A 26992-nucleotide genomic window follows, 5' to 3' on the forward strand; every position below is an offset into this window, starting at 1 on the left:
ATGCGGACGCATTGTCACCCGCGTCGGACCGCATTAGTGTGATTATTAGACGGATGCAACACACATATACTGGCCATGGACGCCTGCACACATCTGCCAGACTATAGCATTGGCCACACAGTGTCCCATGGCATGTGAGGCTGCATTCCCTGGGTGTTTGAGGGGGCAACAGCAGTTTTTTTGTTTGGCACTTTGTGCAGCCACTCCCAGGCTGTTATCTTGTACATGGGGGAGAGTCCTTTGTGTGTTGTGCACATTAGCACTGTGATGTGCAATTGGACAGTAATTGGCATGAGTGAAGGCCACAGTGTCAGGTTGGATATGTTTGGGGCATGTCACATACACCCTGAGTCCTGGGGTGATGGCATGTACGTCACAGTGAGACCTGTAGCCCCAATACTGATGTGCACCCACAGTCTGTGTGCATGTTGTGTCTCAGATGTGTCTGATCACATGTTACCAATGGGTGACAGTCTCCACATCCATGTGGTATATGCATCAACCTTGATGGGGTGTGTGTCTAAGAGACGTACATGTAGGGCCGGCATGGACAACAGTGGCCACTACCTGTGGGACTTACTCTTGCCTTGTGGTGTGTACCTGCTACGCCATGTCCATTGCTGTGTTGATGTGGCAATACAGGGAGCCTGGGTTTCTGCATGGCAAAGATCTGTGATGCCTGGGAGACATGAGTCCTCATTAGTCACTGGGGTGGGTTTTTTGAACGTTGCAGCTTTACATAGGTTGGTTGACACAGCCAGATGATTAGCCCATTGCACTACATGGGACTCATGTGGACATGTGGAATTGGGATTTGAGGTGGTGGTCTTGTAGGTGACATGTGTCCATGACCAACAGCACACACCTCAGTACATTGTGTAATGTCATGAACTAGCGATGTGAGAGTGATCGTGGTCATGGCCACATGGGGGGATGTACTGATAATCTTCCTTTGTGCATCTCTGTACTGCAGGGCACCAGCTGTGCATCGTCCGTTCCCAGACCTTGCAACCATGCAGGAACGCGACAGCATCAGATGGTACCGCTTCACCAGGCCACTGATTGAGGAGTTGGCAGAGCAGTTGGCGCCACATCTGCTACCTGGCCGGACATACCCTACAGCACTGACCCCAGAGATGAAGGTGATGGCAGCCCTGCACTTCTTTGCTACTGGTACCTTCCAGTACACTGTGGCTACTGCTGGTGGTATGTCGCAAACAATGTTTAGTCGGGTGCTACGCAATGTCTTGGAGGGGATGTTACAATTCCTCGACCTGTATATCAAGTTCCCGAGCCAAGATGAACTCCCTGAAATTAAGGATGCCTTTTATACACTGGGGAGGATGCCAAACGTCATTGGATCCATTGACGGGACACATGTTGCCCTGATACCACCACAGGCACATGAGCAGGCATACCGTAACAGGAAGCACTACCATTTGATCAATGCTCTGGTGGTCTGTCTTGCGGACATGTTGATCACACATGTGTGTGCACGGTTCCCTGGTTCGGCACACGATGCCTACATAATGAGGAGCAGTTGGCGCCACATCTGCTACCTGGCCGGACATACCCTACAGCACTGACCCCAGAGATGAAGGTGATGGCAGCCCTGCACTTCTTTGCTACTGGTACCTTCCAGTACACTGTGGCTACTGCTGGTGGTATGTCGCAAACAATGTTTAGTCGGGTGCTACGCGATGTCTTGGAGGGGATGTTGCAATTCCTCGACCTGTATATCAAGTTCCTGAGCCAAGATGAACTCCCTGAAATTAAGGATGCCTTTTATACACTGGGGAGGATGCCAAACGTCATTGGATCCATTGACGGGACACATGTTGCCCTGATACCACCACAGGCACATGAGCAGGCATACCGTAACAGGAAGTACTACCATTTGATCAATGCTCTGGTGGTCTGTCTTGCGGACATGTTGATCACACATGTGTGTGCACGGTTCCCTGGTTCGGCACACGATGCCTACATAATGAGGAGTAGTCACATTGCAACGCTGATGTCACAGATGCCAGCTCAGCGTGCCTGGCTTGTCGGTGTGTACTGACTGTTTCTCATTGTGTGTATTTGTCATTGTTGAATTCCACACTCCTACCAAACTCATCTACTTGTTCATTTTTGTGTTTGTAGGTGACTCCGGATACCCCAAGATGCCGTGGTTGCTGACACCCCTCAGGAACCCTGTGACACCAGCCGAGCTGCGCTACAATGAGGCACATGGTCAGAGCAGGAGGGTGATTGAGCGGACATTCTGCCTCCTGAAAAGCCGCTTTCGCTGCCTGGACAAGACCGGAGGGGCCCTCCCGTATGAGCCTGCAAAGGTGTGCAAAATAATACTGGTCTGCTGCATGCTACACAACATGGCGGTGTGGAAGGAGGTGCCTCTCATCCTGGATGAGGATGACGACGACCAACGTCCGGCACCTGTGAAGGATCCCGGCCTGGGCCAGGATGCCAGTGATGATGAAGATGATGGTGACGTCCGCTCCCAGCTCATCAACAACTTCTTCACCTGAAAGTGAGTTTCCAGGGTTGTTATGTGAATGTATGGAGGTAACCAGGAATGTGTTGAGCCAGCTCTCCTGCTGTCTGAGTGTGTCTGTGTTCCACTTGACTGGATGCATGCTGTGATGTGTCCATTCAGGTGGTGTGTACTCCACAATAGGGTAGTACTGCTAACTAGTGTTTGTGTAGGTGTTTAGCAACATGTTTTGTGCATGTGTATTGCATTTCTCTCTTGTTCGTCTGTGCTTTTGACTGTATCTTGTCTGTCCCTCCCAGGGTCCTTTGCCTGTTGTGTGTTCAACACTGACCCCCAACACCCAGAAGCCAACACCAGTGTGGAAGTTTAGAATTCCCATCAACTGATGTAACACACATCCCTGGACTTCCATTCTCCAAAACACTGTGAGCATGTGTCCACTGTTACGTAGAATTACCGTGCAACTATTGTGGAATAAACGTGTTGCTGGTGTGTAATGAGCCAGTGCTATGCTTTGTTATGTGCGTTGTCTGTCTTCCCACATCTGAGTGACATCTGCTTACCTCACCTGTGGACTTGTTACCACTGACTGTGCTTGGTGTTGTGTCTGTGCATGCCAATGTGTTTCAGGTCAACTTCATTTTGTGTGATGAGTAACATAGCCATGGTGAGTATGTTTTGTGTTGCCATAGTGGTGTGTCTCCCTCACATGTGTCACATCCCCATGACTCACCTTACGTTGGTCACATTGTTGCAGTTTTTGGCATGCACTGTGTTGTGTAGCAGATAGACTTCGCCCTGAACATGACAATTTGGAATCACAACAGAGGCAAGTATGGTGTACTGGTGAGTTTAGTTACAAACATGTGTGAGTGAAGTGCACAGGATGGTGGGTGCTGTACAGTGGTTTGGGAATCCAAAGTTCACATTGGAGTTGGAAGTGCTGGTAGATGAAATGTCCAGAGTAAAGTCCACAGTCGTCTGCTACACTGGCCCAACATGAACCCTCCATGTAATGTGGGCGAGTTGTATGTGATTGGACAAGGTGAACGGGTTGCGCACAAAGAACATTGTCCAGAACAGGTTTGTAGGCCCTGGGGGATGTGCTGGGACCTCCGCCTCCCACATGTCCTTCTTCGGACGACCCCTCTTCTTACAGGGGGGGATCCTCATGTGCAGGCCTCTGCGGTGCAGGGGACTCTCCGCCAGAGTCCTCCTCCCTCCCTGTGGCGCAGGCAGATGGTGTTGCGACAGATGTTTTGGGCACACAGGGGGGTGGGGACAGGTTGGTGTTGATCTGGCGGAGGCATTGTAGTATGTCCCGATGCACCGCAGTAAGGGCATCCCACTTTGCCTCCATGCGGGCATGGTGGGCGATCTGCTCCCGTTGCATGTCCTTGAGGATCCCCACTACCTGGCCAAATCCTCCGGTGCTATCCTGGTACGCATCTAAGATGTGTGCCAGTTGGGGGTCATCATGCAGTCCAGATCCCTCTGCAAGGCGTGCCCTGTGCCTCCCACCCCTCCCAGCACCCCTCTCCACACAGGCAGGACCAGCGGCGGTATGCACAGGTGACACTAGGACCCTTTGGGTGGTGTTGCTGGTGGTGTTGCCTGTAGCTTCCGGGGGGTCCTGTGTCCCTGTGCTGTGGGTGTTGATTGTCCTTGGTCTGTCCGTGTTGGCGGGGGTGCCCTGTCGGTGTCCAGATGCTAGAGGCGTGGGTACAGGGGGGGCAGATGTTGCTGCTGCTGGTGTTGCATGATGGCTCACACCGGAGGGGCCAGGTTGGTCGTCGTCATCCGAAGAGGACAGTGAGAGAGTCAGACCAGAGAGCTCAGTGTCCACCAGAGTCTGGGACTGGGTATCCTCATCATTTGGCGCTGGGTGCCCAGCACGACCTGTGTTTGGAAGAGACACACAAAGTGATTTATGTTTCTACATGCATCGTTGGTTCACAAACATGACATTTTCTACTTTTCAAACAGATGCCTGCCTGTACACTGCTTTTTCCCAGCTTGTCACAGACAGAGTTTGATCTTGTTTTTGGCCATTTGCCAGCATGGTCTTGTGCTCCCCACAACAGAGCCCAGTGTCAGACATCTTGTCAGTCCCTTCCCACTCCCTGTGAGGCGAGTATGGTTCAGGTTGATCTTGCAGGACCATGTGGGTGGGTGTAGGTTGTCTGTGACTGCGAGTCCCATCATACTCTTGGCTACACCCCGTTCCCAGCATACCCATGCTTCCTCCCTCTTGACTCTGCTTCCCTGTGAGGGGGTGTGACATCAACGGCAAGATGGCTGACTGTGAAATCCTGGTGTTTGTTTGGCTACCAGTCCCAGCATGACCGTGTGCTCCCCACAACAGAGCCCAGTGTCAGACATTTTGTCAGTCCCTTCCCACTCCCTGTGAGGCGAGTATGGTTCAGGTTGATCTTGCAGGGCCATGTGGGTGGGTGTAGGTTGTCTGTGACTGCGAGTCCCATCATACTCTTGGCTACACCCCCTTCCCAGCATGCCCATGCTTCCTCCCTCTTGACTCTGCTTCCCTGTGAGGGAGTGTGACAGCAATGGCAAGATGGCTGACGGTGAAATCCTGGTGTTTGTTTGGCTACAAGTCTCAAGTGAGCCCCTGTGCTTCACACAGCAGCAGCCAGTACGGAGGATCTTTTGCTGATATTTCAATGAGGTGTGTGCCAAAGCATTGTACCCGGTGAGTTGTGCGGTGTTTGTGTTGGGGGGGTGCCTCCCCATGCTGATTAGTATGGTCAGGGCTGTTAGTCCTCCTTCCTATCATGACACGTGCTTCCATTGTAGGGCGTGCAGGTTGTCTTTCAGGATGTCAGTCAGTGGTGTCCTGCTTCTAATTTGCGCACATTCCCTAGCAGGGCCTTGTGCTCCCCACAGCAGGACCCAGTGTCAGCCATCTTGTCTGTCATTTTCCACTCCCTGTGATGTGGGCATGTTTCAGAGAGGTCTTGATGGGCCAATCAGGAGGGGGAGCATTATCTGTGACTACAGGCCCCATCATGCTTTTGGCTACACTCACTTCACCTGCATCCCCACTATTCCTTCCTGACAGTCAGCTGCACTGTGAGGTGGTGTGTTTGTGGAGGCAAACTGTCTTGCTGGATGTATTTGGCTTAGTGCCAGTGGCTTGCTCTATTTGTTTGTAGGTTGGTGCATGTCATGACACAGTCCCCAGTCACTATGAGATGGCAGGTATTGTGTTTGTGTGCCTGGCATACACATCTTGGGTTGATTATCTATTGGTTAGTGTAGCTTTGCTTGGGTGCATGGTTTCACTGTCCCCTTGCCACACAATCTTGGGTTTGTTGTTTGTGTACTCACCAGTCTCTGGGATGTCTGTTAAGCCATGGATGCTCTCTGGTGGTAGGATGTCCTGCACCTTCTCCTCCCAGGTCCTGAAGTAGACTGGTTTGGCAGGAGGGCCACCGCCGGTGCGCTGACTCAAGGCGTGATCTTTCTCGAGTTTCTTGACCCTCCTGCGCACGTTATACCACCTGTTCTGGATATCGTCCTTTGTGCGCAACGTTGGTGCTTGTGCGTTCACCTTGTCCACAATCCTCGCCCACATCTTGGTTTTCTGTGAGATGGGGGTCCTTTGAACCAATGTACCAAACAAATGTGGCTCTACTCTGATGATCTCGTCTACCAGCACTTCTAACTCACTATCTGTGAACTTTGGATTCTTCTTTGGGGGCATGGTGATGGGTGGTGGTGGTGAGGGATGTGTGTGTGAGGGTGCAAGTGATGTTGGTTTGGTGTTGGTTTTGCTGTGTGTATGTGTGTGTGCTTTTGTATGAGGTGCTGATGGTGTGTGTGTTGTGTGATGGGTGAGTTGTGAGTGTGTCTGTGGTTGCTGTGTACTGGTGTTTGCTGCTGGCTGTGTCTCCTGTTTGCAAGGGATGATAGTAGTGATTGTAGTCCTTTTTATAGTTGTAGTTGTGGGTGTGTCTTTGTCCAATTAATTTGTGTTGGGTATTTATTGGCTTAGTCATTGCTTGTTTGGTCCTTTTTTTGTGTTTTTTCCTTTGTGTTTTGTAGGCATGTAGGAGACGTTCATGTGACGGAAACGGATGCTGCTGTTGTCTCGTGCGGGCTTCTCCACCTCGTTCACGCTGCCTGTCTTCTGTGTTTAGTAGGCGTCGTTCGCAGCGGTCTCTATTGCTTGTGTGCCGGGTTGTCTGTGCGTGTCGGTCGTGCGGCTTGGTCTCCGTGGACTAATCGTACATCGTGGGTACGGGTCGGTCGGGTTGATTCCGGGTTCGTGTCGGTCGGTGAAAGTCACGTCGGTTTTCTGGCCGGATCACTATTTTCCCTCCGGCTCGGTCGTACAGCTTGTGTTCCGTACGTGTCAGTTGAAATTCACTCGCGTTGCATCGTACTGCATGGGTCGTACGGCGCTGGTCCGTGTTGGTCGGTATTCGGTCCGGGTCCGTGTCGGTCAATTCGTTTTGCGGCCGAAATCAGAATCGGCCCCATAGTGTCAAAATTACCTCTCAGTCCCTTTCCACATTGGAGGAAATGTACAAACGACTTCTGATTAGCTTTGTATATAATCTGTATTCCCCATACAAAATACTTCAAATATTCTATTCCCTCACAGTAAGCAAAGGTTTCCTTCACTATGAGAGTATGACAATTTTACCCTTTGAAACCTCCTAGATACAAATCTCACGTCACGATCCTTTCCTCTCCATTCTCTTTCCTCACTGCTCCTAATCCTACTTTGCTAGTGCCAGTTGTTGAATCTATTTTCCGTTGATATGCCCCAGACACTCCAGATACTTCAGATGCCATGTTTCTGACGGATCACTGACTAAATATCGAAGGTCAAAATATCGACCTACAAAAATATCGCAGCAAAAATATTGAGGACAAGTATATCGACATCTTATCTACATTAAGGTAAGTACAAAAATATGGGGGGAAAAATATCGATGTCAAAAATATCGTTGTTAAAAATATCGTTTTTATTTTAGTAAAAAAATAGGTAATATATATAATTTAAAAATACATTAAACATATACATATAATATATTATATATATAATTATTAATCTTTTTTAATATTTATTTTAATCACTTATAAATGGTTATTTTTTTAAATAAATTATACATACATATATACACATAAAACAATAATATAAATACAAATGTAAAAAATATATATAATAAATTTAAACAATTTAAATACTTTGTAATCTTTTTTTAAATTAATTATACAGTACACTAGCTAAAATAATACAAAAAATATAAGATAGCGGAAGAAATAAAATTACTATTACAAACCCAGTTACTGCAACAGTAGGAAAAGTGTTGGATAGCGTAGGGGTAAAAAGTACTATTCCCACTCCAGTGAGTGACACAGTAGGGAAAGTGTTGGGTAGCGTAGGGGTAAAAATTACTATTCCCACACCAGTGAGTGCAACATAAGGGAAAGTGTTGGGTAGCGTAGGGGTAAACATTACTATTCCCACTCCAGTGAGTGCAACAGTAGGGAAAGTGTTGGATAGCAGAGGGGTAAAAATTACTATTCCCACTCCAGTGAGTGCAACGGTAGGGAAAGTGTTGGATAGCGGAGGGGTAAAAATTACTATTCCCACTCCAGTGAGTGCAACAGTAGGGAAAGTGTTGGATAGCGTAAGGGTAAAAATAACTATTCCCACTCTAGTGAGTGCAACAGTAGGGAAAGTGTTGGATAGCGTAAGGGTAAAAATTATTATTCCCACTCCAGTGAATGCAACATTAGGGAAAGTGTTGGACAGTGTAGGGGTAAAAATTACTATTCCCACTCCAGTGAGTGCAACAATAGGGAAAGTGTTGGATAGCGTAGGGGTAAAAATTACTATTCCCACTCCAGTGAGTGCAACAGTAGGGAAAATGTAGGATAGCGTAGGGGTTAAATTAACATACTTATACATTTAAAAAATAAATAAATAACATAATAATTATTTCACATAATAATTATTAAGAAATACCTACTAAATTAAATTATTATTTACTTCCCACCCTATTTCCCTATAAACACACAATGCATGACACATAAAAAATAACACAATTAATGTAATTATCAATTAATAAAAATTAATTACCAATTAATAATTAATTAACAATAAATTAATTAACAATATCAATAAATAAACACATATTAACAAATTAATTATATTTAAATTACTTCCCACCCTATTCCCCTATGAACCCACAACCCGCTCTGATGCTAAAACGCAAAATTTACTTTAAAAAGTTTACAATTTTCTAAACATTTAATACATGTATTTAAAAAGAATGTTAAAACGTTTTAAAAAATGTTAAACATACATATAAAATACATAACACTAAAAAAAATCGATATTATTTACAACTATATTTTTGCAAACAATATTATTTACTTCGATATTAAAAAAAAACGATATTACTCACCTTAAAGTCATGATTCTGGTCAACGATATTCTTGACTTCGATATTCTGTCCCTATGATATTTAGAATAAGCCTGGGCCAAAATTCCGTTCCGTTCGCGGAAATTGAGATATTTTGGCATTTTCGCGTTCCGCGGAAAGCGCGAAAATGTCAAAATTTCCGCATTCCGCAGCTTAGCGATAATTTGTTTCTTGCTCGCGCTGTAAAATAATACATTCTCGCGCGCGCGCGATCGCCTTACCTGAATCCCTGCGTTCTCCGACAAGTTTTCTTGACCCGGTCGCGTTCTCCACGAGATGTTGGATTTTGATAGCCATTTTGCGATGTCTTGCGAGAGTTCGCGGCCGCATTAACGTCATTTGTCACGCGATCACGTCATTTGTCGCGCGATCACGTCTTTCTTCTCGCGATCATGCACCGCGTGAGTATGAGAAGATTGAGATCTCGAACATGTCATTCTACATCGCGAGCCAGAGGATGAGGACGCGGGCACGTGTAATCGAACGCGAACAGGAGAAAGAGACCGCGAACACGTCATATCCAACGCGACAGGGACAAAGAAGAGAACGCGATCATATCGTTTTCGACACGCCGGCGGAAGTAATGTGAAGCTCGAGAACTCAACAACGTAAAATTTACAATTTGGAGAGGAATATCGGCTCTAGCAGCATGAAACCATCTGCAAATGCTGATTTTGGATGAAAAGAACTCCTTACATTGACATTTTTGTGCAAGGAGTCATTTTTTTTAAAGGTGGAGAGAGGGAGGAAGTGACACAGAATCTCCAACTTCCTGTTCCTGTCCAGCAGGCTCCTCCCAGTGCTTTGTCCATCTCCTGCTCATTCTGTCTTTGGATTTGGAGCTGGAAAGATCACTCTTTTTGTCTGCTGCATCATTGCAATTGGATTTCAGGATTTTTGGAATAGGATATTTTACAAGTAAGTGGTTGTTGTGTTTGATTGTGGGCATTGCAGTTGTTGTAACTACAATTTATTTTTGTTAATTAATTAATTATCATCATTCCTTTTTTTGTTTTTTAAATTTTGTGGGTTGTAGTAGTAGGCCCGAGCTAGCCATGGGCATGGCCTCATGGGTGTGTGTGCATGATGAAGCAACTGTTCCTTTTGTTTTTTGAATGGATTTCATTTTCAAGCACATTTAGGGCATGAATGGCATTGGATTGAGTTGGGGAAGTGTGTTTTTTGGGTTGGCCTTTGTGATGTTGTTGGGCCTGGCCATGTGGCTGGATGGCATTGGATTGAGTTGGGGAAGTGTGTTTTTGGGGGTGGCCTTGCTGATGTTGTTGGGCCTGGCCATGTGGCTGGTGGCCATTTTGAGGCCTAGGCCTGCAAGCTTGCCTGGCCTTGTCTGCCAACAGGCCTGCTTTTTCATCCACTAGGATCAGAGCAGGTAGCCACAGCTTTATTGATCAAGTGTTTTCTATGTGATCTGTTGAATTTAGGCATCATTTAGGGCATGGATGGCATTGGATTGAGTTGGGGAAGTGTGTTTTTGGGGGTGGCCTTGCTGATGTTGTTGGGCCTGGCCATGTGGCTGGTGGCCATTTTGAGGCCTAGGCCTGCAAGCTTGCCTGGCCTTGTCTGCCAACTGGCCTGCTTTTTCATCCACTAGGATCAGAGCAGGTAGCCACAGCTTTATTGATCAAGTGTTTTCTATGTGATCTGTTGAATTTAGACATCATTTAGGGCATGGATGGCATTGGATTGAGTTGGGGAAGTGTGTTTTTTGGGGTGGCCTTGCTGATGTTGTTGGGCCTGGCCATGTGGCTGGTGGCCATTTTGAGGCCTAGGCCTACAAGCTTGCCTGGCCTTGTCTGCCAACAGGCCTGCTTTTTCATCCACTAGGATCAGAGCAGGTAGCCACAGCTTTATTGATCAATTGTTTTCTATGTGATCTGTTGAATTTTTAGACATCATTTAGGGCATGGATGGCATTGGATTGAGTTGGGGAAGTGTGTTTTTGGGGGTGGCCATGCTGATGTTGTTGGGCCTGGCCATGTGGCTGGTGGCCATTTTGAGGCCTAGGCCTGCAAGCTTGCCTGGCCTTGTCTGCCAACAGGCCTGCTTTCATCCACTAGGACCAGAGCAGGTAGCCACAGCTTTAGTAATCTACTGTTTTCTGTGTGCTCTGTTGAATTTAGACATCATTTAGGGCATGGATGGCATTGGATTGAGTTGGGGAAGTGTGTTTTTGGGGGTGGCCTTGCTGATGTTGTTGGGCCTGGCCATGTGGCTGGTGGCCATTTTAAGGCCTAGGCCTGCAAGCTTGCCTGGCCTTGTCTGCCAACAGGCCTGCTTTCATCCACTAGGACCAGAGCAGGTAGCCAGAGCTTTAGTAATCTACTGTTTTCTGTGTGATCTGTTGAATTTAGACATCATTTAGGGCATGGATGGCATTGGATTGAGTTGGGGAAGTGTGTTTTTGGGGGTGGCCTTGCTGATGTTGTTGGGCCTGGCCATGTGGCTGGTGGCCATTTTGAGGCCTAGGCCTACAAGCTTGCCTGGCCTTGTCTGCCAACAGGCCTGCTTTTTCATCCACTAGGATCAGAGCAGGTAGCCACAGCTTTATTGATCAAGTGTTTTCCATGTGATCTGTTGAATTTAGGCATCATTTAGGGCATGGATGGCATTGGATTGAGTTGGGGAAGTGTGTTTTTGGGGGTGGCCTTGCTGATGTTGTTGGGCCTGGCCATGTGGCTGGTGGCCATTTTGAGGCCTAGGCCTGCAAGCTTGCCTGGCCTTGTCTGCCAACAGGCCTGCTTTTTCATCCACTAGGATCAGAGCAGGTAGCCACAGCTTTATTGATCAAGTGTTTTCTATGTGATCTGTTGAATTTAGACATCATTTAGGGCATGGATGGCATTGGATTGAGTTGGGGAAGTGTGTTTTTGGGGGTGGCCTTGCTGATGTTGTTGGGCCTGGCCATGTGGCTGGTGGCCATTTTGAGGCCTAGGCCTACAAGCTTGCCTGGCCTTGTCTGCCAACAGGCCTGCTTTTTCATCCACTAGGATCAGAGCAGGTAGCCACAGCTTTATTGATCAAGTGTTTTCTATGTGATCTGTTGAATTTAGGCATCATTTAGGGCATGGATGGCATTGGATTGAGTTGGGGAAGTGTGTTTTTGGGGGTGGCCTTGCTGATGTTGTTGGGCCTGGCCATGTGGCTGGTGGCCATTTTGAGGCCTAGGCCTGCAAGCTTGCCTGGCCTTGTCTGCCAACAGGCCTGCTTTTTCATCCACTAGGATCAGAGCAGGTAGCCACAGCTTTATTGATCAAGTGTTTTCTATGTGATCTGTTGAATTTAGACATCATTTAGGGCATGGATGGCATTGGATTGAGTTGGGGAAGTGTGTTTTTTTGGGGTGGCCTTGCTGATGTTGTTGGGCCTGGCCATGTGGCTGGTGGCCATTTTGAGGCCTAGGCCTGCAAGCTTGCCTGGCCTTGTCTGCCAACAGGCCTGCTTTTTCATCCACTAGGATCAGAGCAGGTAGCCACAGCTTTATTGATCAAGTGTTTTCTATGTGATCTGTTGACTTTAGACATCATTTAGGGCATGGATGGCATTGGATTGAGTTGGGGAAGTGTGTTTTTTGGGGTGGCCTTGCTGATGTTGTTGGGCCTGGCCATGTGGCTGGTGGCCATTTTGAGGCCTTGGCCTACAAGCTTTCCTGGCCTTGTCTGCCAACAGGCCTACTTTTTCATCCACTAGGATCAGAGCAGGTAGCCACAGCTTTATTGATCAATTGTTTTCTATGTGATCTGTTGAATTTTTAGACATCATTTAGGGCATGGATGGCATTGGATTGAGTTGGGGAAGTGTGTTTTTGGGGGTGGCCATGCTGATGTGGTTGGGCCTGGCCATGTGGCTGGTGGCCATTTTGAGGCCTAGGCCTGCAAGCTTGCCTGGCCTTGTCTGCCAACAGGCCTGCTTTCATCCACTAGGACCAGAGCAGGTAGCCACAGCTTTAGTAATCTACTGTTTTCTGTGTGATCTGTTGAATTTAGACATCATTTAGGGCATGGATGGCATTGGATTGAGTTGGGGAAGTGTGTTTTTGGGGGTGGCCATGCTGATGTTGTTGGGCCTGGCCATGTGGCTGGTGGCCATTTTGAGGCCTAGGCCTGCAAGCTTGCCTGGCCTTGTCTGCCAACAGGCCTGCTTTCATCCACTAGGACCAGAGCAGGTAGCCACAGCTTTAGTAATCTACTGTTTTCTGTGTGCTCTGTTGAATTTAGACATCATTTAGGGCATGGATGGCATTGGATTGAGTTGGGGAAGTGTGTTTTTGGGGGTGGCCTTGCTGATGTTGTTGGGCCTGGCCATGTGGCTGGTGGCCATTTTGAGGCCTAGGCCTACAAGCTTGCCTGGCCTTGTCTGCCAACAGGCCTGCTTTTTCATCCACTAGGATCAGAGCAGGTAGCCACAGCTTTATTGATCAAGTGTTTTCCATGTGATCTGTTGAATTTAGGCATCATTTAGGGCATGGATGGCATTGGATTGAGTTGGGGAAGTGTGTTTTTGGGGGTGGCCTTGCTGATGTTGTTGGGCCTGGCCATGTGGCTGGTGGCCATTTTGAGGCCTAGGCCTGCAAGCTTGCCTGGCCTTGTCTGCCAACAGGCCTGCTTTTTCATCCACTAGGATCAGAGCAGGTAGCCACAGCTTTATTGATCAAGTGTTTTCTATGTGATCTGTTGAATTTAGACATCATTTAGGGCATGGATGGCATTGGATTGAGTTGGGGAAGTGTGTTTTTGGGGGTGGCCTTGCTGATGTTGTTGGGCCTGGCCATGTGGCTGGTGGCCATTTTGAGGCCTAGGCCTACAAGCTTGCCTGGCCTTGTCTGCCAACAGGCCTGCTTTTTCATCCACTAGGATCAGAGCAGGTAGCCACAGCTTTATTGATCAAGTGTTTTCTATGTGATCTGTTGAATTTAGGCATCATTTAGGGCATGGATGGCATTGGATTGAGTTGGGGAAGTGTGTTTTTGGGGGTGGCCTTGCTGATGTTGTTGGGCCTGGCCAAGTGGCTGGTGGCCATTTTGAGGCCTAGGCCTGCAAGCTTGCCTGGCCTTGTCTGCCAACAGGCCTGCTTTTTCATCCACTAGGATCAGAGCAGGTAGCCACAGCTTTATTGATCAAGTGTTTTCTATGTGATCTGTTGACTTTAGACATCATTTAGGGCATGGATGGCATTGGATTGAGTTGGGGAAGTGTGTTTTTTGGGGTGGCCTTGCTGATGTTGTTGGGCCTGGCCATGTGGCTGGTGGCCATTTTGAGGCCTTGGCCTACAAGCTTTCCTGGCCTTGTCTGCCAACAGGCCTACTTTTTCATCCACTAGGATCAGAGCAGGTAGCCACAGCTTTATTGATCAATTGTTTTCTATGTGATCTGTTGAATTTTTAGACATCATTTAGGGCATGGATGGCATTGGATTGAGTTGGGGAAGTGTGTTTTTGGGGGTGGCCATGCTGATGTGGTTGGGCCTGGCCATGTGGCTGGTGGCCATTTTGAGGCCTAGGCCTGCAAGCTTGCCTGGCCTTGTCTGCCAACAGGCCTGCTTTCATCCACTAGGACCAGAGCAGGTAGCCACAGCTTTAGTAATCTACTGTTTTCTGTGTGATCTGTTGAATTTAGACATCATTTAGGGCATGGATGGCATTGGATTGAGTTGGGGAAGTGTGTTTTTGGGGGTGGCCTTGCTGATGTTGTTGGGCCTGGCCATGTGGCTGGTGGCCATTTTGAGGCCTAGGCCTACAAGCTTGCCTGGCCTTGTCTGCCAACAGGCCTGCTTTTTCATCCACTAGGATCAGAGCAGGTAGCCACAGCTTTATTGATCAAGTGTTTTCTATGTGATCTGTTGAATTTTTAGACATCACCTTCCTGAGAGTGTAGTGTGTGGCTGTACACAGTACTAGTAGTATAACATAGCTCTAGTTAAAAAAAAGTCATAAATGGCTAGACTATCTTTTGTTTGCACTAGTACAGTACTAAGTAACTGAACCACAAAAACAAATGCAACATTTCACTGATGTTCTTCTCCTGTCTTCTTTGCTTTTAGGTGCACAAAAGACAGAGTAGGAGGTGTCATCGGCATCACCTGGCTACCCGTTGTACTGCCAGCCAGACAGAAGTCCTGCTGCGCATCACGCCCAGGTGTGACCAGAACTTGTTGTGCATCTGCCTCCTGCCTGACATCGGAAGAAGATGGCCCCAAAGAAAGGTACCAGGTCCAGTACCAAGAAAGTTGCTGGTGAGAAGAAGGAACAGAAAAAGGAAGTGCCATTAACCACGACTGGTGGTGTGCCGGCCAAGGTTTTTTTTGGCACCAAAGCGTTGTCCGGGAACCAAGCTGGGAGCAGCACAGCGGTCCAGCAACTCCACCAACCTAGGCCCAAGGGCTTTACTGTCGCAGAGGTAGCCAGTCTACTAACGAGCAGCGATGTTGAAGAAATGTCATTACCGCAAAGTAGTACACAATCAAGTTCAACGCAGGCGCAAACTCAGCAGATCAGTGTCAAGCCGCCGCAACCAGAACAGCAGCAGCCGCCGCAACCAGAACAGCAGCAGCCGCCGCAACCAGAACAGCAGCAGCCGCCGCAACCAGAACAGCAGCAGCCGCCGCAACCAGAACAGCAGCAGCCGCCGCAACCAGAACAGCAGCAGCCGCCGCAACAGCCCACCATAGTAGTTGTTGCTCCTGACGTAGGGGCATTTCAGGAAATCGAGCTTCCTGCAGACAAAGTGGAGCAAAGTCAAACCACTGTTTCAGAAGATCAATTGTCTTCCAGACCACCAGCAAGGAAAAGGAGGCTTAGTCCATCATCTTCTTCTTCAAGCCCCGCTTCCGATGATCGTGATGACACTTGGGTCCCACCAGCTCGGTCTGAGAGTGAAGTACGCCACAAAACATTGCTTCTGAAAAGGAAGGTCCCAGAAAAACTTAGAGTTATGGAGGTAGATGTAGAAGAGGGGGGTGATGATGTTGATGAAGACGAGCCACTAAAGATAATGGGGTAACCCAGTAGCCCTCAGAACCTGGGCATTATAATGAAAGAAAAACAACATTGGTTCTGTCGGGAAACAAGCAAACTTATTTGGACATGTACTAAATACAATGAAGAACAGCGAGGAACACACACAAAGCCAGAGAAACAGAAATGGATTCGTTTTACTGGATGGATTTGTATTAATTATCATATAAAAACACCTAAGTGTTTACAAGGTGACCCAACCAGAAAACACATACAAACTTATACAGTTGGTGAAACAATGTGTACTTAAACAAAAATCACATGTCACAAATATATACAGTAGACAATACATAGAAATAATAATAAACATTCAGATCCAGCTTGAAGTACATAAACCACTGTAGGCTATGATTTCCTTATTCTGTGTGTGGATTTGCACGGAAGCATAGGACAAGTAACGTCGACGTTTCGACCCTGTATGGTGGTGCCAAATATTATGCATCAAAAGGGGGTCTTCATCAGGACAGAAGATGGGTTGGGAACCTGTAAGCGCAAAGAGTTTGGTGTCAGGGCATTGTGTGTGTCACATGTCAAGGAAATGGTTAAATTCCCTTGTGCGGCAAGATGGCTCACCTGGGACAACGATTTAATTTATTGGGAATAGATTCCTCATCTCTCGTACGCAGACAGCCAGCATCTACTATGTTAGTGAATTCTGCAACAATTAAAAAAGAGGGGCTGTAGCATTGTTATAACGGACTACGTATCAGCGTATTTAGCATATAACTAAAGAGAGGCACGTACCTGAAGGACGGTAATTTCATTTAGAGAAGGAGAGTGGTGCTGTCACAACAATCGCCACATACTGCAAACAAAAAGGCACCAAGATTAAGGTAGCCAGAGGAAGTTAAGTAAGAATTAATCAATAAGTGAGTAATTGCCGCTCACGGGATATCGAAAGACAAATGTATAGACTTATACATAAAAACCAGCAAGGCCAAGTCTAAAACGCACTGATTCTAGTGCATATAGGGAACTGTTACAAACCCAATGTAACGGGTAACAAATGAAAGAAGGACCGTGTGGCGGTAAGACAATTAGAGCTAAATCTTTTTTTACAAGGAAACAAATAATGGGGAAGACTGAGCCAGAAATGCCAATGGCGGTGAAAAAACACCTACGATGGCAATAACTATACGACCGTTTTCACAAAATCGAAGTGAAACTAAGTGGAAAAGCATGACGCAAAAGTAACAACTTACATAGTGTCCGTGAACTGGACGTCTTTATCCGTCAAAGTCTCAGCTGCTACTGACAGCGAGCGCAAGGAGAGGCAGACTATATGACGTAGTCAATCAGGCCGAGTACGTGCGGGAACCTCGCTCGTAGGATGATCAGAAAACCCGGGGTGGAGTATTCAGGAATGAACTCGTAATGAGTGGAGAAATGGAGGGATGTGCTAATAATTTATGAGGGACCCCGTAATATCGGACCATCTTTTACAAATAGAATAAGGAACGTCCCACCGCTACCCTGATCGTGCATGCATCTGGGGATACAAAGGTTTCAGTTTTACAGGTTTTTAAACCATTCTTACATCAATACATTTTACGTGTGACAATTATACATTACGAGTAAGCTGCCATAAATCTCAACGTGGACTTTTCTCGCAATGTACATGACAATAAGCACAATAATGTGCCAAAAGATTACGTAGTATACATAATAGTAAAATGATGTTCATTATTTCAATAACATGACGATGCTGATGACACTAGAAGTGTAAAACAATGTCATTGCAGTAATTTATACGAGACCCCGTAATATCGGACATTCATTTACAAATAGAATAAGGAACGTCCCACTGTTAACCAAGTCGTGCATCTGATGGATACAGGGGTTTCAGTTTTACAGGTTATAGAGCCTTCTCAAATCAAAACTTTATAAGTGTAACATTTATACATTACGAGTAAACTGCCATAAATCTCAACGTGGACTTTTCTCACAATGTACATGACAATAAGTACAATAATGTGCCCAAAGACTAATTGGATTACACGGTACACATAATAGTGTCATGCTGTTCACTATTTCAATAACACCACGATGCTCATGACACAAGAAGTGTAAAACAATGTCACCATATTATACTGATTGAATATGTCAAGCACATATATATACTGGAATTGCATGAAGAAAAGATCCATATACTAAATCTTACTGAACCAAATGGCAAACACAATGGATGCAGGGGTTAGAATAAATAACCAGCAGTAGTGTTAAAGCCTACTCATTTGTAAATAGGTCTCTTCATGTTCGTTCAGGCCCGAATTGGTTGCATCAAGGAGATGAATCCAACGACACTCCTTGTAATTAAGAGAAGTGCCCATGTCACCACCCCTCCTGTGTAATATGATTTTTTCCAAAACCCACCACTCCAGTTGTTGGTGTGTGTGTGGTGCGTTTGTGTAGTGTTCAACTAGTGGTGCTCCTAGTGATTTGCATTTAATTCTGCTCTGATGTTGCTGGATCCTGTTCTTGACTTTTTGGGTAGTTTGACCTACATATATCAATTGGCAAGGACATCTGATGGCGTAAATCACATTTTGACTATTACAGTTGGTAAAGTAATTAAGGGAATAGATTTTTCCACCGTGATTGAAACTAGTTCCAATCATGGTATATTCGCAAACCTTACAATGACCACACTTATGGTGTCCTAGGATCTGTGGTAGGTTGAGCAGGGATCTTATGTTTGGTGTGGGTGAAGGTTCTAGGTATGAAGATACTACAAAGTCCTTGATATTTTTTGCATGCTTGAAAGCAAACAAAGGGGCTTCAGTGTAACCAATGTCAGATCCAACCAAATTCCAATACTTCTTAATAACTTTTTTTATATCGTTACTTCTAGTATTGAATGTTGTAACACATATAAATTTTTCCATTCCCTGATCTTTCGGTTGTACCTCCAATAGGGTTTCTCTTGGCCTGTACCAAGCCCTTTTGCGAGATCTATTGAGAAGTCCCTTCGGGTATCCTCTCTCCCTTAGTTTGCCAATGAGTATATCTGTTTCCTTGAAGTAGTCTTTTCTTCTCGAACAGTTGCGCCGCAATCTTTAAAATTGTCCATACGGCAGATTGTCCCTAAGGTTTCTCGGGTGGTGGGAATTGTATTGGAGCAAGGTGTTCCGGTCAGTGGGTTTTTTGTATAGAGACATCAGAATACTTCCCTCTTCCGCTTCTAATGTGAGATCCAGAAAGGGAATGGATTTAACATTATGTGCCATGGTAAATTGGATGTTCAAATTGCGGGAATTCAACCACGCGACGAATGACATTAATTGGTCCTCTGAACCAGTCCATAACATAAGAATATCATCAATATACCTCTTCCACGCTGTGATTTTATCAATGAAAGGGTTCAGGTCAGAGTAGATACTTCTGTCTTCAAAATGATCCATATAAAGATTCGCTAGACTCTGTGAGAATCCGGCCCCCATGGCTACTCCTCTACACTGATAATAGAAGGTGTTTTGAAAGATGAAGTAGTTTTTCTCCATTGCGATTTGTAATAATTGAACGAGAAAATCTGTAGGAACCGCATTGCGGTTTTGGACGGGAGTCTAGTACGTTTTTGATGACTTCTATGGCTTCATTTTGTGGTATGCTGGTGTATAATGAGCATACATCCAGAGTAACAAACAATTGCAAGGAGCTGTCAAACGGTTGGCCTTCAAACAATTGGATATTATGCATAGAGTCTCTAATGAATGATCTGGTTTCCAAAACAAATGGCTGTAAAAAACTGTCGAGGTATTGATTCAAAGGTTCCAGGATGGAACCACAGCCCGATACTATTGGTCTTCCAGGAGGTTTCAGTAGGTTCTTATGGACTTTAGGGATGGTGTAGATGGTGGGGATCCTGGGGTTTGCTTTGTTAAGGAACTTTCTTTCAGGTTCTGAGAGGAATCCCTGTTCCACACCAAAAGTAGTAAGATCTCGAATCAGCTTCGCAATTTCCTTAGTGGGGTCACATGGGATCTTTGTGTAACTGTCCGTAGAGCTGAGTTGTTGATTGATCTCATTTATATAGTCTTCTGTGTCTTGTACAACTACGGCTCCACCCTTGTCCGCAGTCTTGATAGTGATGGATTTGTTATTGTTCAATGAGGAAAGTGCAAGTCTTTCTTCTTTGGTGATGTTGTATTTGATATACTTGGTGTTACTCAGCAATTTCATAACTTCACTCATCACAATCTTCTCATAGGCCAAGATCTTGTCATTTATCAAGTGAGAGGCCGGTGTAAAAGTAGAGGGCGGGCGAAATTCTGTAGCAGTGCTCTTCTTTTTGTAACTTTCATTTTTCGCAAAGAAGTATTTTAGGCGGATCTTTCTGAAGAATTGTTGCAGTTCCAGCTTGATGTTGAAAGAGTTTGGAATGGAGGTGGGAACAAAGGACAGGCCTCTTGATAAAATGTCATGCTCAGCTTTATTCAAAGAATACTTCGAGATGTTCAATATAGGATCCTTCATATTCATACCCATCTCTGTTGTTCCTTGGCGTGTGGTTGAGATTTCCATATTGAGATTGGAGGTATTGTCTGGTGTAAGAGTTACCATCGATAGGTCTGGCGTCTGGTGCGAATTTCCCCATGGTTCTGTTGTGGTTGGGTTTGAAAACGCACCCTGGAGTTGCCCCGTTGGTTTCCCCGTGTTTGATTCCATCTGGGTGGTCGCCCCCAGTTCTGATCTCGACCGGTCCAGGTGGGCTCCCCTAAAAAAGCCGAGTTGGCAGGTCCGAAATTATCTTGATACCTAGTACGTGGTTGGTAAGTTGGGCCTTGTTGAAAGGTAGGCTCCTGAGGTTGGAAATTGGTACACTCTGCGTATGTACGCAAATCAGAGCTAGTACTTGCTCTCTCAGACTCGTTCTCTGAACCACTTCCAAAAGAAGAATTAGAGAAAGTGGCAAATCTCCGAGAGTATTGTCTATTCCTATTAGTATAGTAGCCCTGTGAATCTTGGATATAGTAATCGTCACTAGTGTACGGGTATGTGGCCTTTTTATCGTAGGCCTTAATATCCTTAGCTAGTTTTTCCAATTTTTTATTCAGTGTAATGGTATTAAATTCAGATGTGGCTTTTTCTGCTCTTTCAAGTGCTTCTTTTGCATTCTTCAAATTTCTATCTTCCAGGATCTCCTTTTTCAATTCCGTTATCTCTAGGATTAGTTTTTTCACATACTCAAGGGCAGTTTCCACCCCCAGAACCATCCAGTGGCGGGAGCAGTTGTTAGCCACAAAGCTAAATCCTTCACAAAATTTTGGCAAATCAATGAAGATGGCTGGCTCGTTACGGACCTGTAGTTCTTTTGGGATGATATTGGCTTGCAGGTATTTAGTTAGTAAATGTCCATGTAGTCTTGTTCGTATCAATTTCTTCTCTAGTCTCTCTAAGCGTGACAATTTATCATTAAGGGTAGTATCTATAGGCGTTAGGCCAGTGCCTAAATAGTCAAAATCGGCTTGCTCTTGTATTAGTCTATTAATATATTCCTCACTGTAGGACAATGTTTCTTTTTCTGACATAATCTATTCTCGATATGAAAAAATAACAATGAATGTGTAAAGACCCTCGCAGGTAAAAACCTGCACTAGATAACCACTAAAGATAATGGGGTAACCCAGTAGCCCTCAGAACCTGGGCATTATAATGAAAGAAAAACAACATTGGTTCTGTCGGGAAACAAGCAAACTTATTTGGACATGTACTAAATACAATGAAGAACAGCGAGGAACACACACAAAGCCAGAGAAACAGAAATGGATTCGTTTTACTGGATGGATTTGTATTAATTATCATATAAAAACACCTAAGTGTTTACAAGGTGACCCAACCAGAAAACACATACAAACTTATACAGTTGGTGAAACAATGTGTACTTAAACAAAAATCACATGTCACAAATATATACAGTAGACAATACATAGAAATAATAATAAACATTCAGATCCAGCTTGAAGTACATAAACCACTGTAGGCTATGATTTCCTTATTCTGTGTGTGGATTTGCACGGAAGCATAGGACAAGTAACGTCGACGTTTCGACCCTGTATGGTGGTGCCAAATATTATGCATCAAAAGGGGGTCTTCATCAGGACAGAAGATGGGTTGGGAACCTGTAAGCGCAAAGAGTTTGGTGTCAGGGCATTGTGTGTGTCACATGTCAAGGAAATGGTTAAATTCCCTTGTGCGGCAAGATGGCTCACCTGGGACAACGATTTAATTTATTGGGAATAAATTCCTCATCTCTCGTACGCAGACAGCCAGCATCTACTATGTTAGTGAATTCTGCAACAATTAAAAAAGAGGGGCTGTAGCATTGTTATAACGGACTACGTATCAGCGTATTTAGCGTATAACTAAAGAGAGGCACGTACCTGAAGGACGGTAATTTCATTTAGAGAAGGAGAGTGGTGCTGTCACAACAATCGCCACATACTGCAAACAAAAAGGCACCAAGATTAAGATAGCCAGAGGAAGTTAAGTAAGAATTAATCAATAAGTGAGTAATTGCCGCTCACGGGATATCGAAAGACAAATGTATAGACTTATACATAAAAACCAGCAAGGCCAAGTCTAAAACGCACTGATTCTAGTGCATATAGGGAACTGTTACAAACCCAATGTAACGGGTAACAAATGAAAGAAGGACCGTGTGGCGGTTAGACAATTAGAGCTAAATCTTTTTTTACAAGGAAACAAATAATGGGGAAGACTGAGCCAGAAATGCCAATGGCGGTGAAAAAACACCTACGATGGCAATAACTATACGACCGTTTTCACAAAATCGAAGTGAAACTAAGTGGAAAAGCATGACGCAAAAGTAACAACTTACATGGTGTCCGTGAACTGGACGTCTTTATCCGTCAAAGTCTCAGCTGCTACTGACAGCGAGCGCAAGGAGAGGCAGACTATATGACGTAGTCAATCAGGCCGAGTACGTGCGGGAACCTCGCTCGTAGGATGATCAGAAAACCCGGGGTGGAGTATTCAGGAATGAACTCGTAATGAGTGGAGAAATGGAGGGATGTGCTAATAATTTATGAGGGACCCCGTAATATCGGACCATCTTTTACAAATAGAATAAGGAACGTCCCACCGCTACCCTGATCGTGCATGCATCTGGGGATACAAAGGTTTCAGTTTTACAGGTTTTTAAACCATTCTTACATCAATACATTTTACGTGTGACAATTATACATTACGAGTAAGCTGCCATAAATCTCAACGTGGACTTTTCTCGCAATGTACATGACAATAAGCACAATAATGTGCCAAAAGATTACGTAGTATACATAATAGTAAAATGATGTTCATTATTTCAATAACATGACGATGCTGATGACACTAGAAGTGTAAAACAATGTCATTGCAGTAATTTATACGGGACCCCGTAATATCGGACATTCATTTACAAATAGAATAAGGAACGTCCCACTGTTAACCAAGTCGTGCATCTGATGGATACAGGGGTTTCAGTTTTACAGGTTATAGAGCCTTCTCAAATCAAAACTTTATAAGTGTAACATTTATACATTACGAACTAGTTTCAATCACGGTTGAAAAATCTATTCCCTTAATCACTTTACCAACTGTAATAGTCAAAATGTGATTTACGCCATCAGATGTCCTTGCCAATTGATATATGTAGGTCAAACTACCCAAAAAGTCAAGAACAGGATCCAGCAACATCAGAGCAGAATTAAATGCAAATCACTAGGAGCACCACTAGTTGAACACTACACAAACGCACCACACACACACCAACAACTGGAGTGGTGGGTTTTGGAAAAAATCATATTACACAGGAGGGGTGGTGACATGGGCACTTCTCTTAATTACAAGGAGTGTCGTTGGATTCATCTCCTTGATGCAACCAATTCGGGCCTGAACGAACATGAAGAGACCTATTTACAAATGAGTAGGCTTTAACACTACTGCTGGTTATTTATTCTAACCCCTGCATCCATTGTGTTTGCCATTTGGTTCAGTAAGATTTAGTATATGGATCTTTTCTTCATGCAATTCCAGTATATATATGTGCTTGACATATTCAATCAGTATAATATGGTGACATTGTTTTACACTTCTTGTGTCATGAGCATCGTGGTGTTATTGAAATAGTGAACAGCATGACACTATTATGTGTACCGTGTAATCCAATTAGTCTTTGGGCACATTATTGTACTTATTGTCATGTACATTGTGAGAAAAGTCCACGTTGAGATTTATGGCAGTTTACTCGTAATGTATAAATGTTACACTTATAAAGTTTTGATTTGAGAAGGCTCTATAACCTGTAAAACTGAAACCCCTGTATCCATCAGATGCACGACTTGGTTAACAGTGGGACGTTCCTTATTCTATTTGTAAATGAATGTCCGATATTACGGGGTCCCGTATAAATTACTGCAATGACATTGTTTTACACTTCTAGTGTCATCAGCATCGTCATGTTATTGAAATAATGAACATCATTTTACTATTATGTATACTACGTAATCTTTTGGCACATTATTGTGCTTATTGTCATGTACATTGCGAGAAAAGTCCACGTTGAGATTTATGGCAGCTTACTCGTAATGTATAATTGTCACACGTAAAATGTATTGATGTAAGAATGGTTTAAAAACCTGTAAAACTGAAACCTTTGTATCCCCAGATGCATGCACGATCAGGGTAGCGGTGGGACGTTTCTTATTCTATTTGTAAAAGATGGTCCGATATTACGGGGTCCCTCATAAATTATTAGCACATCCCTCCATTTCTCCACTCATTACGAGTTCATTCCTGAATACTCCACCCCGGGTTTTCTGATCATCCTACGAGCGAGGTTCCCGCACGTACTCGGCCTGATTGACTACGTCATATAGTCTGCCTCTCCTTGCGCTCGCTGTCAGTAGCAGCTGAGACTTTGACGGATAAAGACGTCCAGTTCACGGACACCATGTAAGTTGTTACTTTTGCGTCATGCTTTTCCACTTAGTTTCACTTCGATTTTGTGAAAACGGTCGTATAGTTATTGCCATCGTAGGTGTTTTTTCACCGCCATTGGCATTTCTGGCTCAGTCTTCCCCATTATTTGTTTCCTTGTAAAAAAAGATTTAGCTCTAATTGTCTAACCGCCACACGGTCCTTCTTTCATTTGTTACCCATTACATTGGGTTTGTAACAGTTCCCTATATGCACTAGAATCAGTGCGTTTTAGACTTGGCCTTGCTGGTTTTTATGTATAAGTCTATACATTTGTCTTTCGATATCCCGTGAGCGGCAATTACTCACTTATTGATTAATTCTTACTTAACTTCCTCTGGCTACCTTAATCTTGGTGCCTTTTTGTTTGCAGTATGTGGCGATTGTTGTGACAGCACCACTCTCCTTCTCTAAATGAAATTACCGTCCTTCAGGTACGTGCCTCTCTTTAGTTATACGCTAAATACGCTGATACGTAGTCCGTTATAACAATGCTACAGCCCCTCTTTTTTAATTGTTGCAGAATTCACTAACATAGTAGATGCTGGCTGTCTGCGTACGAGAGATGAGGAATCTATTCCCAATAAATTAAATCGTTGTCCCAGGTGAGCCATCTTGCCGCACAAGGGAATTTAACCATTTCCTTGACATGTGACACACACAATGCCCTGACACCAAACTCTTTGCGCTTACAGGTTCCCAACCCATCTTCTGTCCTGATGAAGACCCCCTTTTGATGCATAATATTTGGCACCACCATACAGGGTCGAAACGTCGACGTTACTTGTCCTATGCTTCCGTGCAAATCCACACACAGAATAAGGAAATCATAGCCTACAGTGGTTTATGTACTTCAAGCTGGATCTGAATGTTTATTATTATTTCTATGTATTGTCTACTGTATATATTTGTGACATGTGATTTTTGTTTAAGTACACATTGTTTCACCAACTGTATAAGTTTGTATGTGTTTTCTGGTTGGGTCACCTTGTAAACACTTAGGTGTTTTTATATGATAATTAATACAAATCCATCCAGTAAAACGAATCCATTTCTGTTTCTCTGGCTTTGTGTGTGTTCCTCGCTGTTCTTCATTGTATTTAGTACATGTCCAAATAAGTTTGCTTGTTTCCCGACAGAACCAATGATGAAGACGAGCCAGTCATCACGCACATTACTCCTGCCCCAATGGGATTGGAGACCGACATTCTCACCCTATCCAGAAAGGCTGCTACTGAGCGGGATGTAGCACGGATCTCACCAACACAGGTTACACCACCACTACCTCCAGCTGCCATATTTTCCAAGGCCCGGCAGGGACCTACATCCAGCTCAACCATCTCAGTAGGAAGTGGTAGTAAAAGTCACAGTGTAGGTGGACAGGGTCACATATTTTCAAGCACCCCCTCAAGTTCATCTGGTGTTGAAAGTGGCACATCCAGCAGTGCCAGAAAGTTCTCCTCCCCAGTTTGGGACTTCTTTTCTGTTAGCGCCAAGGAGGAGAACGTTGCTATATGCTCAATTTGTCGGCAAGGTGTTCGGCGTGGTAAGCTTGGTACAAACTATGGTACCGGAGGACAAGCAAGTCATCTAAAAATACACCACAATATCGTGTGGGAGGATCACCTACGTAAGTTAAAAGAAAGTAGGAAAACTAAACCCTTTGAAGTTGGTCAGGAATCAGGGAGCGATATTATTGTGGTGGCAGGTGAAGAACAGGGAGGCATTTCTAGCCCTGTCTCCAGTAGTGCAGTCACTGCAGTGGTAACGCCCACATCCTCCTCAGTAACATCAGAGTGGCACCGCAGTAAGAGCCATACTCAGAGTGTGGGTGAGACACCAAGGCGACCGGCGAGTACCTCAATGAGACAATCTGTGTCGTTGAGCCTTAGTGGGTTAATGAAAGCAGCACCACTAAGGAAAGTAAGCCAGCCTACCATTGAGAGCATGTTTAGGTTGGAGGGGCAGTTCCAACGCAACCACCCAACGGCACGATTGTACAATGCAAAGCTGGCTAAAATGTTAGCG

Source organism: Triturus cristatus, chromosome 4_1 (genome assembly GCF_964204655.1).
Source record: "Triturus cristatus chromosome 4_1, aTriCri1.1, whole genome shotgun sequence".
In the NCBI taxonomy this organism is placed as follows: domain Eukaryota; kingdom Metazoa; phylum Chordata; class Amphibia; order Caudata; family Salamandridae; genus Triturus; species Triturus cristatus.